This window comes from Balaenoptera physalus, assembly GCF_965194825.1.
Source record: "Balaenoptera physalus genome assembly, contig: SUPER_1_unloc_25, whole genome shotgun sequence".
NCBI lineage: Eukaryota > Metazoa > Chordata > Mammalia > Artiodactyla > Balaenopteridae > Balaenoptera > Balaenoptera physalus.
Window position 1 is genome coordinate 384037 of NW_028126574.1, and position 17154 is coordinate 401190.

The 17154-nt window shown below is 42.6% G+C and overlaps 2 long non-coding RNA genes across 2 annotated transcripts in view; both read left to right on the forward strand.

Moving 5' to 3' along the window:
- LOC309650504 overlaps positions 1 to 17154 on the forward strand; it is a 35991-nt gene that overhangs the window by 9553 nt on the left and 9284 nt on the right. The window lies entirely within an intron of this gene.
- Positions 5046 to 7640, forward strand: LOC309650497. Its single transcript, XR_014257590.1, has 3 exons — positions 5046 to 5238; positions 6015 to 6352; positions 7544 to 7640. It is a non-coding gene; the product is annotated as an uncharacterized lncRNA (long non-coding RNA).

The window sequence follows — 17154 nt, forward strand, 5'->3', positions numbered from 1 at the left end:
GATAAAATATTTCATGTTGTGTGTGCCTCAGGGTACTCAGACTAACGTAGTGACATCCCTGAGAGGCCAAGAAAGTGCTGCAGGAAGTCATATTTACTACTACAAATATACTTGTGAAGTGAATTTTTGCTCATGCTGAGTTAACTGTATAACCTGAGAATAGTGGGAATCAGTGTAGGAAGCCTCCTATAATAGTGAAGACTGCTCCCATGGACATTAGGTCACAGAAGTGTGCTACTACATAGTATGTATCCTGGAGGACAATGTCTGGGGATGAGTTGGCTAAGATGATTCCTGTCAAACCACCTACTGTTAAAAGAAAAACTAAAGCCTAAAACTCATAGTATAGTGGGAGGTCATATAATATTACCTCCGTGAACAGTTGCTAACCAGGGACTTCCCTGGTGACGCAGTGGTTATGAATTCGCCTGCCAATGCAGGGGACATGGGTTCGAGCCCTCGTCTGGGAAGATGACGCATGGCGCGGAGCAAAAAGCCCATGCACCACAACTACTGAGCTGCCCTCTAGAGCCTGCAAGCCACAACTACTGAAGCCCACGCGCCTAGAGGCCGTGCTCTGCAACAAGAGAAGCCACTGCAATGAAAAGGCCGTGCACCGCAACCAGAGAAAGCCCACGTGCAGCAACCAAGACCCAACGCAGCCAAAAAAAAAAGAAACGAGAAAGAAAACTTAAATAAAGAGTTGCTAATCAGCTAGATACTTTTACTCCTGTAGGGATAGAAGTAATTACGGTAGCTGATGCAAAGTATGCTCCTGAGTCGACAGCTATCCCTATGGTAAACATATGATGGGCCCACAAGAGAAATCCTAAAAAGCCAGTGGACGTGACTCATACTAGTCCCAAATAGCTGAAAGGCACTTTTTGTCCTAAATAGTATGTAATGATATGTGAGATTATAACAAAGCCTGGTAGGCCATGAATACAGACTTCAGGGTGACCAAAGAGTCAGAATAGGTGTTGGTATAGGATTCAGTCTCCTCCTGCAGGGTCAAAGAAAGTAGTGTTTAGATTTCTGTCTCTTAACAATATGGCAATTCTGGCTGCTCAGACTGAGAGTGGTAATTATAGTAATATGGCTATAGTTGGGAAAGATTAAACAAATACTGGTGTTTGGTATTGGGATATGACTGATAGTTTTGTATTAAACACTATAGTAATAAAAGTAATAGCACCAAGAATTGAAGAGACACCTGCTAAATGTAAGGAGAAAATGGTTAGATCGACAGAGGCTCCTTCATGGGCCAGATTGCAGGCTAGAGCTGAATATAGGGTTCCACTTGTACCAGAACCAGCTTCTACTATTGGTGATATGAGTAAGAGTAAGAATGATGGGGGAAGTAGTCAAAAGTTTATATGATGTACTGGGGGAAATGCTACCTCAGGTGCCCCAGTTATTAGTGGCCCAAGTCAGTTTTCAAATCCTGAAATCATAATGGGTACAACTATAAAGAAAATTATTACAAGTGCAGGGACTGTTATGACTACCTTACAGATTTGGGCATCTCCAAGTAGCGCTCCAGGTTAGCATAGGTCAGCCAGGATTAATATACTTAAGGCGCTGCCTGCTACTCCAGCTCAAGCACCAAATAGTAAAGATAAAATGCCGATATCTTTGTGATTTGTTGAAAATACTCAGCAGTGTATGAACAGAGGTAAAATGACTGAGCTAGCATTCGACTGTAAATCTAAAGACAGAGATTGAGCCCTCTTTCTGGCAAACCCTGTGGTGAATCAACAGATTGAATTGTAACTTGAGAGAAGCAGCTTCAATTCTGCCGGTGATTTTCCTGCCTTTTTTTTTCTTCTTTTTTCTTTCTCAAAGGGAGGAGAAGTAGATTGAAGCCAGTTGACTAGAGGATTTGCCTGTTAACTAAAATTTCCTGGGGTTAAAACTCATCAATCTCGTAAGGATTTGGCTTAATTACAGTGTTTGCTTTGCATTCAATTGATATAGGAGAAAGTCCTGCAGTCCTTATTTTTAGAAATTAAGTAAATTGTACTTGTTTAGGGTTTTGAAAGCTCTTGGTCTAAGCTAACCTAAATTCCTAGTCCAGCACTGATAGGATGGGTGTTATGGGTAGTAATCGTGTGGCTATTATGATGAGTAATGATAGGAAAGTTATTTGTTTTGTATGTTCAAATTGTTGTACTTTTGTGTTGTTTAATGAAGGGAATATAGTTAGTGATGTGGGTTATGTTAGCTGCAAGTAGAAGTATATGCTGAGGACTGCTGTGATGGCTATTAGTGTTGGTAGAATGATGTTATCATTTTTGTTATCTCTTGGATAATTATTCATTTGGGTCAAAACCCTGATAATGGTGGGCGACCTCCTAATGACACTATAATGCTGAGGATAAGGATCCTGATGGGAGGTGTTTTATCTCATGTGTGTGATAATGATACCCTTGTAGTACATGATCTGGGTATAAATAGGAAGAAGATAGTGTTGTTATGATATAAATTAGTATGTTTAGGATTGTTATACTTGGAATATACATTATAATAGCTGTTATTCATCCTATATGGGCAACTGATGAGGAGGCTGTAATTTTTTCCAGGTGAGTATGGCTAAGTCTGCCTCAGCGTCCAACTATGATTTATAATATCACTATGATTAACAGTATGTTTAGGTTGATGGATGGTGACATGTGGTATAAAACTGATAGGGGTGCAATTTTGTCATGTTGATAGCATCAGGCCTGCTGTTCATGGAATGCCTTGAGTTACTTCGGGCACTCAGAAGTGAAATGGGGAATGTCCTACTTTTGTGACAAGGACGATTGTCATGATAGTGGATGCTGCTGGATTAAAGATTTTTGTAATTCATTGTGTTCTTTGACCAGAGTATATTAGATTAATGATAATAGCCATTATAAGTAGTATTGATGTGGTGGATTGTTTTAGAAAATATTTGTTGGATGCTTCTGTAGCTTATGGGTTCATGTTTTTTATTAGAATGGGGATACCATTAACCAGTGTGAGCTTGTTACTACAATTATATTTCCTGAAATAATGGTCAGTAGAATGATAGTAAAAAACAATGAGAGTTTATTAGTACAGGAAGGATATACAACAATATTTTGGGGGTATGGGCCTTGAAGCTTTCTTAGAGAACCTTACTATATAGCATTGTGGTGTAATGTGGTAGCATGGAGAATGTAAAATTCTTAGAAATAAGTTCAATTCCAGGAATAAGCGCATTTAAACCTCTATCATTTACTTTATCAAAGTAACTCTTTAGTCAAACATATTTCTTAAGTTTGCTGTGGGTTGCCTGGTATGATGACAGGTAGTGAAAACTCTCATATACATAGGGCTAATGTTAGTAGTAAAAAGATTTTTTATAAGAGATGTATACGTTGATCATATCAAAATTGTGGGTAGGATGCTCGAATTCATCGAAAGGAGATTGTTAGATGTGTTTTAATGATGACTTGGGCTGTATATAATTCTGGCACGTAGGGATTGTCGAATGCTCCTAAAAATAGAATGTTGTGGAAATGTTTATTATAAGGAAATTGACATATTCTCTAGGAAGGACGGGGTGAATGGGCCTGCTACATTTTCTACATTGAAGACATATACAGGTTTTGATTCTACTTCTGTTAAATCAAGTGGGGCTTCATTGGATTTCTGCTACTGCGGAGATAATCAAATTCTGGGTAGGGGTCAGGAGAAAATTAGTCATAGGTGTTCTTGTGTAATAATTACTGTTGAAAGTGTAAATGATCCATTTAGCATTAGGACTGAGAATAGAATAACTGCCAGCAAGACTTCATATGAGATTGTCTGTGCTACTGTCCGTAGAGCTCCAGTGAGTGAGTATTTTGAATCTGAAGCTCAACCAGATCAGAGGATGGAATAAATGGCTAGGCTTGATATGGCTAATATAAATAGTATGCCTACATTTATATCAATTAGTGGATAAGATATGGGAAGAGGAATTCATGTTGTGAGAGCCAGGGTTAAGGCTAGCATTGGGGCAATAATATATAAATTGATGATGTTGATGGTCATGGTGGTTCTTTAATAAATAATTTGAATGTCTCAGTAATGGGTTGTAATAATCCATAGGGGCTGATGACTTTTGGCCCTTTCTGGATTTGTATATAGCCTAGGATTCTCCATTTAGTTAATATGAGGAATGCTATGGTGAATTAAATTGGGTACTTTGTGAAAGAATGTTGATTATAAATATATTCTTAGGAAGAGAACTTGAACCACTGCAGATAAAGGTTTCAGTTTTACCTAATTACCGGGCTCTGCCACCGTAACAAACCCTGTTCTACAGTAGGGTATGTATAAATTAACTGAATGTAGATTATATCATCATTTAGTTTGAAGACATTTTGTAAAGTAAGCCGTATTGCTCTTGTCCTTTCATACTGGAAGAAATCTGCAATAGACAGAAACCAACCAGGATGACTCCAGTCTGAACTCAGATCACGTGAGACTTTAATCGTTGAACAAACAGACAATTAATAGCAGTTATACCATTGAAATGTCGTGATCCAGCATCAAGGTCATAAAACATATTGCTGATATGAACTCCAGAATACAATTACTCTGTTATCCCTAGTAAAACTTGTTCCGTTGATCAGTGGTTTAGAAGAACAGGTGATAAAGCATTTTGACTAGCTGGTCTAGATTTTAATCACTCAGAGGCAGTTTTATTCTCCAAAAAATAAATGGCGCACGGGCTCAAGGCACACCGGCTTCAGTACTTGTGGCACGCAGGCTCAGTAGTTGTGGCCCACTGGCTTAGTTGCTCCGTGGCACGTGGGAAATTCCCAGACCGGGGATCGAACAGGGTCCCCTGCATTGGCAGGCGAAATCCTAACCACTGCATCACCAGGGAAGTCCCAGAATCGCAGTCTCCCTTTTAATATACCTTAAGCCCAAAGAATCCATGGAAAATTGTTACAGAAAATAAGACAAAAAAATATTGTAAGGACTATAACAGAAGCATATAATACACAGTTCATATAGACACATCCCAAGCAGTTACAAAGTATATTAAAAGGGAGGCTGCAATTTTAAAAGAATAAGATAAATTATACCCACAAACTCCCAGTCTTTCCTGAAACATTGCAATCTGAAACCCTATTGTAGGAAGCAGAAGATTCCAGGAGACATTCTACAAATGAAGGACTCTAAACCCTGTGGTTGGAAAAGGAATTCTGGAAGGAAGGTATCCTCACCCAAGGAGAGCAGGTTCCTATACTTCTCTAACATCACACCCCTATAGAATTCCCATTGATCTTGGTCCAGGCATTGTCACTCCTCTTGAGAGAAATCTATGGCCACATCCTGGAATGGCAGCAGTCCCTGAAATTAAAAGTACACATGCCATGTGGCCATGGGAAGAGTTCATAATGTGACCCAAGAAGAAAACAGCAAGTTAAGAGAACTGGTTTTAATTATAGAAGACTGTCTTCAATTATCCACTAATATATATATATTTACAAAGTAACTTTCTCTACCTTATTTGTAACTACAAGAAAAGAGTATGGCATGTGATCCACAAAACCAGTGTAGAGACTATACTTATCTGGAAAAGAAATGATAGAATGATGGTTTCAACACAGGCATATGCATTTTTGAGTGTTTTATTTATATCAAACTGGATAAAATGTGTGTATTTCTCAGACAGAAAAGACATGTCGAGGTAGAAATGTACCTTTCAACTATTCATGGGTACACAAGTACACTGGGGAGATTTTAAAAGTGCAGATCGTGATTCAGTAGGTCTGGTGGGCCTGAGTTCTGTTTTTTCCTCAAGCTCATTTTTAACTAGTGATGCCACAGTCTCTGATTCATTAACCACAGTTGGGAATAGCAGAGACATAATTAGAAAGGTAAAAATTCATATTTAACTTTGAACTTAAAGTGTTTTATGGATTTTACACCTTTAATAGAATAGTAAGCACAGCAGCAACAATCATTTGTGAATATTTACTATAGACTGTGTATCTTTCTTTCTTGTGTAGGATTCCAGGAAAAAGGCCTGGGCTGCGGCCACAGTGGGCGGGGCCCCCAGGCCGGGCCGCCCCTCCAGGACCCCCAGAAGGGCTCCTGGAGGCTCCAGGCGGCTTCTCCCCCGGCGCCGCCCTCCCTCCCGGAAGGCCTGGGGGCAGAGCGGTCCCACCTCCTCGCCCAGAACGGATCCCGCGTTTCCGCAGAGCTGGAACTCCCGGCTCGGGGTCTCTTCCCTCCGCCGTCACTGAAGTGCCCCGGAGCCCGAAGGGAGGGCGGCCTCACTGAGGCTGCCGGCTCTGGAGGGGCCCCGGCGGCCAAAGCCGCGACAGTCCTGGGGATCGCGGGCCGGGTAAGTGGGCGCCAACCCTCCTCCTGGTCTGGTGCCCGGGCGTCAGTGCAAGACCAGCTTCTGAGGGGCAGGGGTTCGCTGCCACCCGCCGCTGCTGTGCAGAAAGAGCGGCCCCCAGCGTTCTGGTTCCGGGGAACTTCGGTCCCTCCTCTCGCCCCTGCCCTCGGCCTGGCTCGCGGGGCCTGGTGGGCGTGGGGAGTGGGTCGGCCTGAGCGTCCTGAGGGGAAACGGGGAAAGGGAGGCGCAGGGTCCGGTTGGAGCGTCAGCGCCCCTCCTCCTGACTGCGGGGAAAGCAGCTGAAAACGCATCCCCAGGCTCGGAGGTCCCTTGTTCAGCCGAGTCTCTCTGCGCTCCTTCCTCCCTGAGCTAAAGTACTGGGGGGAGGGGACAGGGGAGGGGAATGGCGCAGGTAATGGGGAACATCAAAAGGTGATTGTTAACTAAGGAAAACCAGCTCTCCCAAGGTGAGGAATGTAGCGCTTTTCTTTGTATGGGAAGATGCAAGCGTCTGGGCTCACTGAAATCATTCCTTTGATATGCACCTCAGCTCGCTGGGGCCAGCATTCTGTATTTGCATATCCTGAGTTCCTCAGGGCCTGCTGGCTCACACTGGAGGGCTGCAAGTGCTGATGTCTGTGACATCCTTTTTTTACTGATATGGCAAGAAATATTCCATTTCTTACAGGCTTGAGGGGCAGAGAGTGAAAAAGAGTAGGAGACTCTCACTCAGCATGTAATTTGGCATATATATATATATATATATATATATATATATATATATATATATATATAAAATATTTATATTTAACTGTGCTAATAGAGACTCTCAATTCCAATCAATTTGTACTACTGCCCTCTATGTATTAATTTCATCAGTATCATATAAAAAATGCCTATAAAGTTGACATAATCCATTTAAACAGGATAATTATTTTTAAAGGAAACATAATAGAAATATAAAAACAAAACCCTTACCACCAAAGGCTGTGTGTGGAACAACCTAAATATATGTTCCATTGTTAAAATATTGAAAGATGTATTCAGTAGAAATATCAACAAAATGAAAAATAATAAGGGCAGCGGAATGCTGAAATATTGTATCTTTATCATTAAAGTGGCAGAAAATCATTTATTAGTAGGCAGTGAGGGCAGAGGATGCCTGATTTTTATATCTTTTTCATATTTGTGCAGTTGTTTCAGCAAGTAACTTAAAGAAAAGATGGAAAAACAAGGAGGTTTGTGCCTGAGATCATGTTGATGTGAAACCAGGGATGGCCACCTTGTGCCAGGTGCGTGAAGTTTACCTGGCCAGGTAGACCGCAGAGCTCCTGAGAAGCCAGGGTTGGAATTCTTCTGCTGGTTGCCCCTTAGCTTCTGTGACTTGATTGATTTTGAGTCATGTTGGGGGATAGACCTGATCACAGGAAATGGGTGGAAATAGAGTGATTTGGGGAGCAGCTAACGACATTCATCACAGCTCATGGCCTGATTGAATTTTAAAAAACAGGAAAACAAATGCTTCTTATGGAATCAGAGAATGTGAGGGGTGGACAATCCCAGAAAATGAGAAACACCCATCCCATTTTCCAGATGAGAAAACAGAGGCCCAGCAAGGTGAAATCCCTCACCCAAGTTGCACCTCTCTCTCCTCCCCACTACATGGTTCATGAAAGTAGGACTCTTCCTGTCTTGATCACTGCTGAACTCCAAACAGGGCCAGGCATCTAGCAGCTGCTTCAAAAATTTTGGTTGGGCTTCCCTGGTGGTGCGGTGGTTGAGAATCTGCCTGCCAATGCAGGGGACGCGGGTTCGAGCCCTGGTCTGGGAAGATCCCACATGCCGCAGAGCAACTCGGCCTGTGAGCCACAATTACTGAGCCTGCGTGTCTGGAGCCTGTGCTTGGCAACGAGAGGCCACGATAGTGAGAGGCCCGTGCACCACGATGAAGAGTGGCCCCCGCTTGCCACAACTAGAGAAAGCCCTCGCACAGAAACGAAGACCCAACACAGCCATACATACATACATACATACATAAATAAAAAGAATGTAAGCAGACAAGAATAGCATTAAAAAAAAATTTGGTTGACTGGATGAACAACGCTATTTCTTTCTTTCTCACTCTTATTCAGGACTGTGCCAAGAACTCCCCAGGTTGCAATGTAATTCGATAAATGTAAATATTAATTGAGTTTTGGTGTGATGAGGGCTTAGGCTTTGAAGGTTACAGATTTGGTTCAGATCCTGGTTCTGCCACTCAATAGCTGTTTGGCTTTGGGAAAATTACTAAACCTCTCTGAGCTTACTTCCTCCTTTGTAAAGTGGGGATAAAACTATCTGAGCCAGCAGAGCACCTGCATCAGGGATGTGCACTAAGTATTGGTCTTTCTCACTCTCCCACTCCTTCCCTCTGTTCTTCCCCAAGAAGATGTATAGAAGGATATAGTAGTTTTAAAAAAAATTAATTTAATTATTTTTGGCTGCGTTTGGTCTTCGTTGCTGCGTGTGGGCTTTCTCTAGTTGCAGGGAGCGGGGGTTATTGTTTGTTGCGGTGCGTGGGCTTCTCATTGCGGTGGATTCTCTTGTTGCGCTTGTTGTGGAGCACCAGCTTTAGGCGCGCAGGCTTCAGTAGTTGTGGCCTCCAGGCTCAGTAGTTGTGGCGCATGGGCTTAGCTGCTCCGCAGCATTTGGGATCTTCCCTGACCAGGACTCGAGCCCAGGTCCCCTGCCTTGGCAGGCAGATTCTTAACCACTGCGCCACCAGGGAAGTCCGATACGGTACTTTTTAAAAAGGGGTTTTAATTTATTTCAGAAAATATACATTTTTCTTGTAGAAAAGTTTATTCCCCTATAGAAACATAAACACGCAAACCACTCCAAATGCTGTATTCTATGGGTTAGATATTATCAGTCACATTTTATAAGTAATTGGGCAAATGCCAAAGCACTAGCTACTGGGGAGTAAGAAGACTCAAATCTGGGGTGCCCCCCACCCCAATTTCAAGAGCATGGTGTGTTTTTCAAATCCATGTTTCATCTGGTCTTTGTTTCTCATCCATATTCTGTGTCTGCCTTTCACCAGAAGGCTCAGATCCTCCGCTTTCACACCCTCCCGGCTGGCTGTGCCCCAGCTCCCGCCCTGGAACCTCTGCATGCCTGGGTGTGCCTGCTCCCCCTGTGCATCACCAGCTTTGCCAGGGAGCTGCTGTATCGTGCACTGCTTGCTGTGCCCAGAGTACCTGGACCCTTCTGGTACATGAAGTACACCCTCATCACCATGTGTGCACGCCCATCCCCTTACCTTATATCCTGCCTCTAAGCCAGGGTTGGGGGTGACTACAGTGTGCATTCAGCTGTGTGTGAGGTGCTGGGATCAAAGTGAAGTTCCCAACTTTTGAAGTTGCTGGCTTGAGGGGCACACAGGGATTTAAAATCAGGTCACCTGACTTAAAGGGGGGACTGATTGATTTAAAGCCAAGGCAGCTGACTTAAAGCCTGCGTCCCTCAGCTGCAGGACGAGACCAGCTTTGGCGGTACACGGGTTCGCTCCAAGGCAGGACTGCTTTTCAGGAAGAGCTTCCAGTAGTGCCTTAGTGCAGGGGGACTTGGTCCGTGGTCTTGCCCCTGCCCTCAGAGGGGGGCCACCTGCTCTTCTGGAGAATCAGGGAGGGGGAAGTGCAGAGTCCCAGCTGGAGTTGCGTCACCCTTGTCTGATGGCAAGGAAAGGGGGGCAGGGCTGTGTGGTGTCCTGGGGCTGGACTCACCAGGTCGACTCAGCCTCTCAGCCCCCTAACCTCCCCTCACACACCCCACAAGAGTTTTCAGTAATATGTAATTGCGCCTTAGGTTCTCGGTCTTCAAACTCATACCCAGGCTCCCAGATCCCTTGATTCAGCCTATTCCTCTGTGCTCTTTCTTCTGTTACATACAGTCCGAGAGGGAGGGGCTGGGGGATGGGACTGGAGGGATCCCGGCAGCACTGGCCTCAGCTGACTAAAGAGATCCGGGGCCTGCGCTATCACACATGTGCGAGGACCCTTAAGGCGGAATCGAGGGGGCCAGTTAGAGGCAGTGCTTGCTGCCTCAAGTGAGTATGGATCACCATCGGGTGGGGAGCATGCTGACCCCTGAGAAGTACTGTTAGGAGGATGTGTTCCTCCCTCGGCTTCAAGGACGTGGGTGGGCTTCAGGGCTCCAGTTCCTCTCCAGGCCTCCAGGTCCGACTGCACCACAGCAGGCTTGCAGACCTGTCTTCCTGTCCCAGAACTTGCCAGGCTCCAGGAAGAATCCAGACTGCAGAAATGGTGCCTGAGCACTCCAGCGTAAGAAGTGCTGTCCCTGGGGACCCAACAGTGGAGGGAGGAAGGGTGAAGGGACTGGGGGTTAGGGTAGGGAGGGGTGGCTGCCCTGGGAGACATTGAGAGAAATATCGCCCCCCACACCCCTGCCCCTGCAACTGACGCATTGATGCCATAGGATCTCAGGGCCTTTTAGTCAGAGATGCCTCTGCTTCTTTACTCCTGTGTTCAAAACTATGCAAAACCAACTCTTCATCCTCTTGCTGCCTTGCCAGGACTTTTAAAGCACTGTTCTTTTGAAGCACTCGTTCCCTAAACTGCAGTTTGGAGCTGTCCCAGCTATTTAAAAGTGTTCTCCTTAAACTGAGACTAAATCCTACTCTTTTGGAAAAATGTCCTTAACTTCATTGGAGATCATCTTTTCTGCCCATTCCTTCCTTCTACTGCCCTCTTAAGAACCCCTGTGCTCAAAGAGCTTGGTGATTTATTTTTTGCTTGATGTCTAAAAGAAACCTTCCCCATGCACCCCAAAAAGCTTTCCTGGATCATAGGTGTTTCAAAACCATGACAGTGTTTTGCAGTTAGTATACACTGTGTAGATTGCCTAGCAATCCCTCCAAGAGCCAGAGGTGAGCAACACTTTTGCTTATTTGATGGGATGTCCTTCAAGTTTAGGAAGGTACCATTCTTATGACCCAGGAGATAAGACAGAGCCCTGGATGGCTGTGGCTGTGATTAGATAACTTCTGATGATTTTATTTCCCTTACTGAGCTGCTGCTTCTAGGTCAATTTCATTTCATTACCTGTCCATTTTTAAAGAAAGACTGACAAAGTCACTGGAATAGGTCAGGAGTCTGAGCTCAGGGTTGGTCAAAGGTACTCACAGGGAGGAAGGTGGATAAAAATAGGTGGGTAAATAGGAGGGTTGGCAAGTACAGCCAGGACACCCGTGTTCATCGTGCATACTAATAAAGGCCAGAATCTCCTCATTTATCTCTGGTGGGAAGTTCTGATGGTTTCACAGGATCAAACTCAAATCATATTCAAACTAGGGGATTTCCTTGAGCATAAAAGGAAGTATCCATCCCTAGCAGGAGTCGCTGCAGAGGAATAAAGACGTAGATGTAGAGAATGGACTTAAGGACACAGGGAGGGGTAAGGGTAAGCTGGGATGAAGTGAGCGAGTGGCATGGACATATATACACTACCAAAGGTGAAATAGATAGCTATTGGGAAGCAGCTGCATATAGCACAGGGAGATCAGCTCAGTGCTTTGTGACCACCTAGAGGGGTGGGTTAGGGAAGGTGGGAGGGAGACACAAGAGGGAGAGGATATGGGAATATATGTATACGAATAGTTGATTCACTTTGTTATACAGCAGAAGCTAACACAACAAGGTAAAGTAATTATACTCCAAGAAATATGTTAACAATAGCAACAACAAAAAAACCCAAATCTAAGTCAATCAAGCCAACGGAGACATTGTATGTGTTTACAGTTCAAGAAATCCACAAGAGAATCCTTTATTCTGTAGGCAATGAATGGTCCATTCGAAAAGAAAAAAACTTTCTAAAATGTTGTTTTTCCATTTATTGTTCAGAACATCCTTTTTATACCTCTGCATTTCTTACTATTCAAAGCCAAGTCACGTGAGTTACAGGGAAGCAGCTGATTGATTTAAAGTTGGGTCATGTGATTTAAAATCCAGTGGCAGTTGTTTGATTTAAATCCCAGTTAAATGACATGAGGAAGGGGTGCTAGAAACTGCTTTTTCATCTCTGGCTCAGAATATCATATTTACCTTGGTTCTTCTTATGATTTAGAAAACTTGTGCTGTCTCTCCTTGGAATCATCAGGAGAAAAATACAGTATTTCAGGTTCATTCTTGATACCAACTTCTCACAGTTAAGGTGTATTGACTAAAAGATCTTCCTTCTTCAAGAGATTCCAAACTTCTGTAAGACACTTCATTGTAATTGGAGAAAAAAGAAGAATGAAATCAGGCCAGCAGCTGCAGGAGACCAAGGCAGCCCCCATGACTAGGGAAGGAGAAGGAAGGGCTGAGAGTTGCCTTTAGAGCAGACAACCTCCAGAGGGCGCTGAAGCACGGGCAGAGCCCACCTGCCACTCCCAGTTTGGCACTCCAGGGTCAGATTTGGGTTTGGAGATGGGGTTGCTGTAACCCCAAGGAGGTGAGCAGAGAGGAGGAGTTGATTACCTCTGATTGTCCTCTGACTCTCTGATTTGATTATCCTCTGACTCTCTGGCCCAAATTGCCTGACGTCACAGGGGGGGGACAGAGTTTTGCTTTCAGCAGCTGATGGGACCCTTCCAGGCTGGTCCGGTCGCCCAGTGGCCCGACAGCCTGACAGGCTGACTGCGGTATGATCGCCCTTCTTTTCTCCAGAATCTGTACATCAGGAGGTGCATGGGTGTGGGAGCCCATTCACCGCCACCCCCCACCCCCAGGGGGGATGGCACCTTCCCTGGCTGTACCCTATGATCACCAGGTGCTTGAAATGAATGCAAGATTTTTGACTGGAAGGAAAAGCTCACGTAACCACTTCTGCCTCATAATGTGTGGGATTTACTATAATGGAAGGACATTATAAAGAACAGGTAGAAAACTCACCTGTTGGTCTCCATGTAGGAGTTAATTTTGCATGAATCCCTCCTACATGAGTAGATAGCAGAGGTTTATTTTTGTTCCCGTGTGTGTAGTTGTGTCAGAGGATGTAGGTATGGTGATTTGAAGCCGTCAAAGAAATATTCTCAGAACTCTCAAGACTTCTCTTGATTGGAACCGAAAGAGACCTGGAAAAGGAGGAAAAGAAAAGGAGGAGGGAGAACGAATGACTGTTTCTCAGTAAATTCACCTTCCTGGTTGATTGTTCTGTCTTCTCATTTCTTTTAACTTCCATGTATGTCTAGTGGTATAATGTAGAAAGGCTGATTTTTATGCTTTAAAAGATTTTACATCACAAAGAAACTAGAAGTGGCTAACAGAACTTATTCAAATCAATTTTACCTAGAGACTTTGATATTAAATTTGTATACTAAAATGGGTTTATCCAAATTTTCTCTTTCTTTTTGAGTGAATATTTGTAACATATTTTTGTAGATAATAATTTATCCTAGATATACAAAATTGTGAGAATGGGTACCATTTTTTACCACTTAAATGATTTCTTTTAAATGAATAGATTGTACAGTTTAAATGCCAATGTTGTGTCTTACATGTTGTGTTTTAATTCCTGATTTCCAAAACTTGTGTTTATTTAATTGATTTCTATCTAATAATCTGTCTCCCCTTTATTGTTTCTTACTTTATATTTTATTGATCTATAGTTAATTTACATTATTATATTAGTTTCAGAGGTACAACAGTGATTCATAAATGTTTAGCTTCTTCTCCATTTATAGTTATTATAAAAGAGTGGCTATATTCCCCATGCTATACAGTACACCACTGTAGATTATTGATTTTATACATAGTGGATTGTACCTCAAAATCTCCTACCACTATTTTGCTCCTCCACCCTATCTCTCCCTGCTGGTAACCACTAGTCTGTTTTTTAATCTGTGAGTCTGTTTTTTGGTTGTTGTTGTTGTATTCAATTTTTCAGATGCCATGTGTAAGTGATAACATACCATGCTTGTTTTCTCATAACATACCATGCTTGTTTTCTCTGCAGCGTATTTTACTAAGCATAATACCCTCCAAGTCCATCCATGTTATTGCAAATGGCAAAATTTTATTTTTTGCTGAAGTCATCATAAAAAATCTTTTTTATCCACTAAGCTATTGATGAACACTTAGTTTGACTCTATATCTTGGCTATGGCAAATAACACTGTTTTGAACATTGGGGTGCAGTTATTTTTTTGAAATAGTGTTTTTGTTTTCTTCTGATATACCCAAGAGTGAAACTGCTGGATATTATGGTAGTTCTATTTTTAGTTTTTTGTGGAACCTCCATTCTGCTTTCCACAGTAGCTGCACTAATTCACATGCACATCAAGAGTGTACAAGAGTTTCCCTTTCTCCACATCCTCACTAACCTTTGTTATTTGTGATCTTTTTGATGACAGCCATTCTGACAAGACTGAGGTGATATATCTCATAGTTTTGATTTGCATTTTACTGCCGATTAGCTATGTTTAGCATCTTTGTGAGTTCTGGCTGTCTATCTGTATATTTTCCTTGGAAAAGTGTCTATTTAGGTCTTCTCATTTTTTAAAAAAAAAGATTTTGGGTGTTTTTTTGATATTGAGTTGTATGTGCTCTTTCTGTAGTTTAGCTATGAACCCTTGCTTAGTCATCTTTTTGGTGTTAACCTCTTATCATGTGCAAATATTTTCTCTCCTTCAGCAGGTTGTCTTTTCATTTTGTCTTTGGTTTCCTTTGCTGTGCAAAATCTTTTAAGTTTAGTGAAGTCCCATTTGTTTATTTTTGCTTTTGTTTCATTTGCCTTAGTAGATTGAACCTAAAACTGTTGCTATCATTTATGTTGAAGAATGTTCTATATTTTCCTTTAGGGGTTTTATGGTTTCTGGTCCTACATTTAGGTGTCTATTCAGTTTTGCATTTATTTTATATATGGTGTTCTAAAATAATCTAATTTTATTCTTTTCCATGTAGCTGACCAGTTTTCCTAGTACCACTTATTGAAGAGACAGTTTTTTCTCCATATTGCCTGCTTTGTCATAAATCAATTAAATATAAGTGTGTGGGCTTATTTATGGGATCGCTGTTCTCTTCCAGTGATCTTTGTGTCTGTTTTTGCTCTGGTACGATTCTCTCTGATTACTGTCACTTTGCAGTATAGTCTGAAGTCAAGGTGCGTGATGCCTCCAGCTCTGTTCTTTCTCAAGATTGTTTGGCTATTTGGGGCCTTTGTGTTTCTATACAAATTTTAAAATTACTTTTTCAAGTTCTGTGCAAATGCTTTGGTATTCTGATAGGGATTGCATTAAATCTGTAGACTGTCTTTGGTAGTATGGTTATTTTAAGAGTATTAATTCTTCCAGTCCATGCACATGCTATGTTTTTCCATCTTTTTGTGTTGCCTTCAACTTCTTTCACCAATGGCTGATAGATTTCTGAGCACGTCTTTTTTTTTATAGTGATTTCTTTAATTTATTTATTACTTATTTATTATTTATATTTTGGCTGTGTTGGGTCTTCGTTTCTGTGCGAGGGCTTTCTCCAGCCGCGGCAAGCGGGGGCCACTCTTCATCGCGATGCGTGGGCCTCTCACTATCGCGGCCTCTCCTGTTGCGGAGCACAGGCTCCAGACGCGCAGGCTCAGTAGTTGTGGCTCACGGGCCCAGCTGTTCCGCGGAATGTGGGATCTTCCCAGACCAGGGCTCGAACCCGTGTCCCCTGCATTGGCAGGCAGACTCTTAACCACTGCGCCACCAGGGAAGCCCTGAGCACATGTCTTTTACCTGCTTAGGTGTGTTTATTCCTAGGTATCTTATTCTTTTTTTAAAGAAATTCACGTTCTTTTATTTATTTATTTATTTATTTATTTATTTATTTATTTATGACTGTGTTGAGTCTTCGTTTCTGTGCGAGGGCTTTCTCTAGTTGCGGCAAGTGGGGACCACTCTTCATTGCGGTGCGCGGGCCTCTCACCATCGCTGCCTCCCTTGTTGCGGAGCACAGGCTCCAGACGCGCAGGCTCAGTAATTGTGGCTCACGGGCCCAGTTGCTCCGTGGCATGTGGGATCTTCCCAGACCAGGGCTCGAACCCGTGTCCCCTGCATTGGCAGGCAGATTCTCAACCACTGCGCCACCTGGGAAGCCCTCTTATTCTTTTTGATGTGATTGCATATGGTATAGTTTTCTTAATTTTTCTTTCTGACAACTTTGGGTTTTGTTTTTTCTTCTTTTTCTAATTCCTTCAGGTGTAGTGTTAGGTTGTTTATTTGATATTTTTCTTGTTTCCTAAGAATAAGCTTGTATCACTGTAACTTCCCCCGTGAACTGCGTTGGCTGTGTCCCATAGATTTTGGATCATTGTGTGTTCATTTTCATTTGTCTTGGGTATTTTTAGAATCCCTCTTTAATTTCTTCAGTGTTCCTTTCTTCCCCGTTTATTCCCTTCATCTGTGACGTGAGGACTATCTTTAATATTATGTTTGGATTTCTTTCAGTTTTGTGTGAGTGTGTATGTGTGTGATTATTTAAGTTGCTGAGCTCTTAATTTCACATGGACACTACCAACCATGCATTGTTACCCTCCTCCCCCACAGTTACTGAATTTGACCTTATATTTTACATCTACTTGTTTTGTGTGTCCCTTAACTTCTTATTGTGAATATAGATGGTTTTATTTCTGTTTTCTTTCATCCTTCCTATTAGCTGTGTACATGGTTGATTTACTACCTCTGTTGAATATTTGCCTTAAGCAATGAGGTTTTTCCTTTAGTAAATTTCCTTTCCTAATTTTTATGTTTCAGTCGTGGCCTTTTCTTTTTCACTTAGAAAAGCCCCCTTA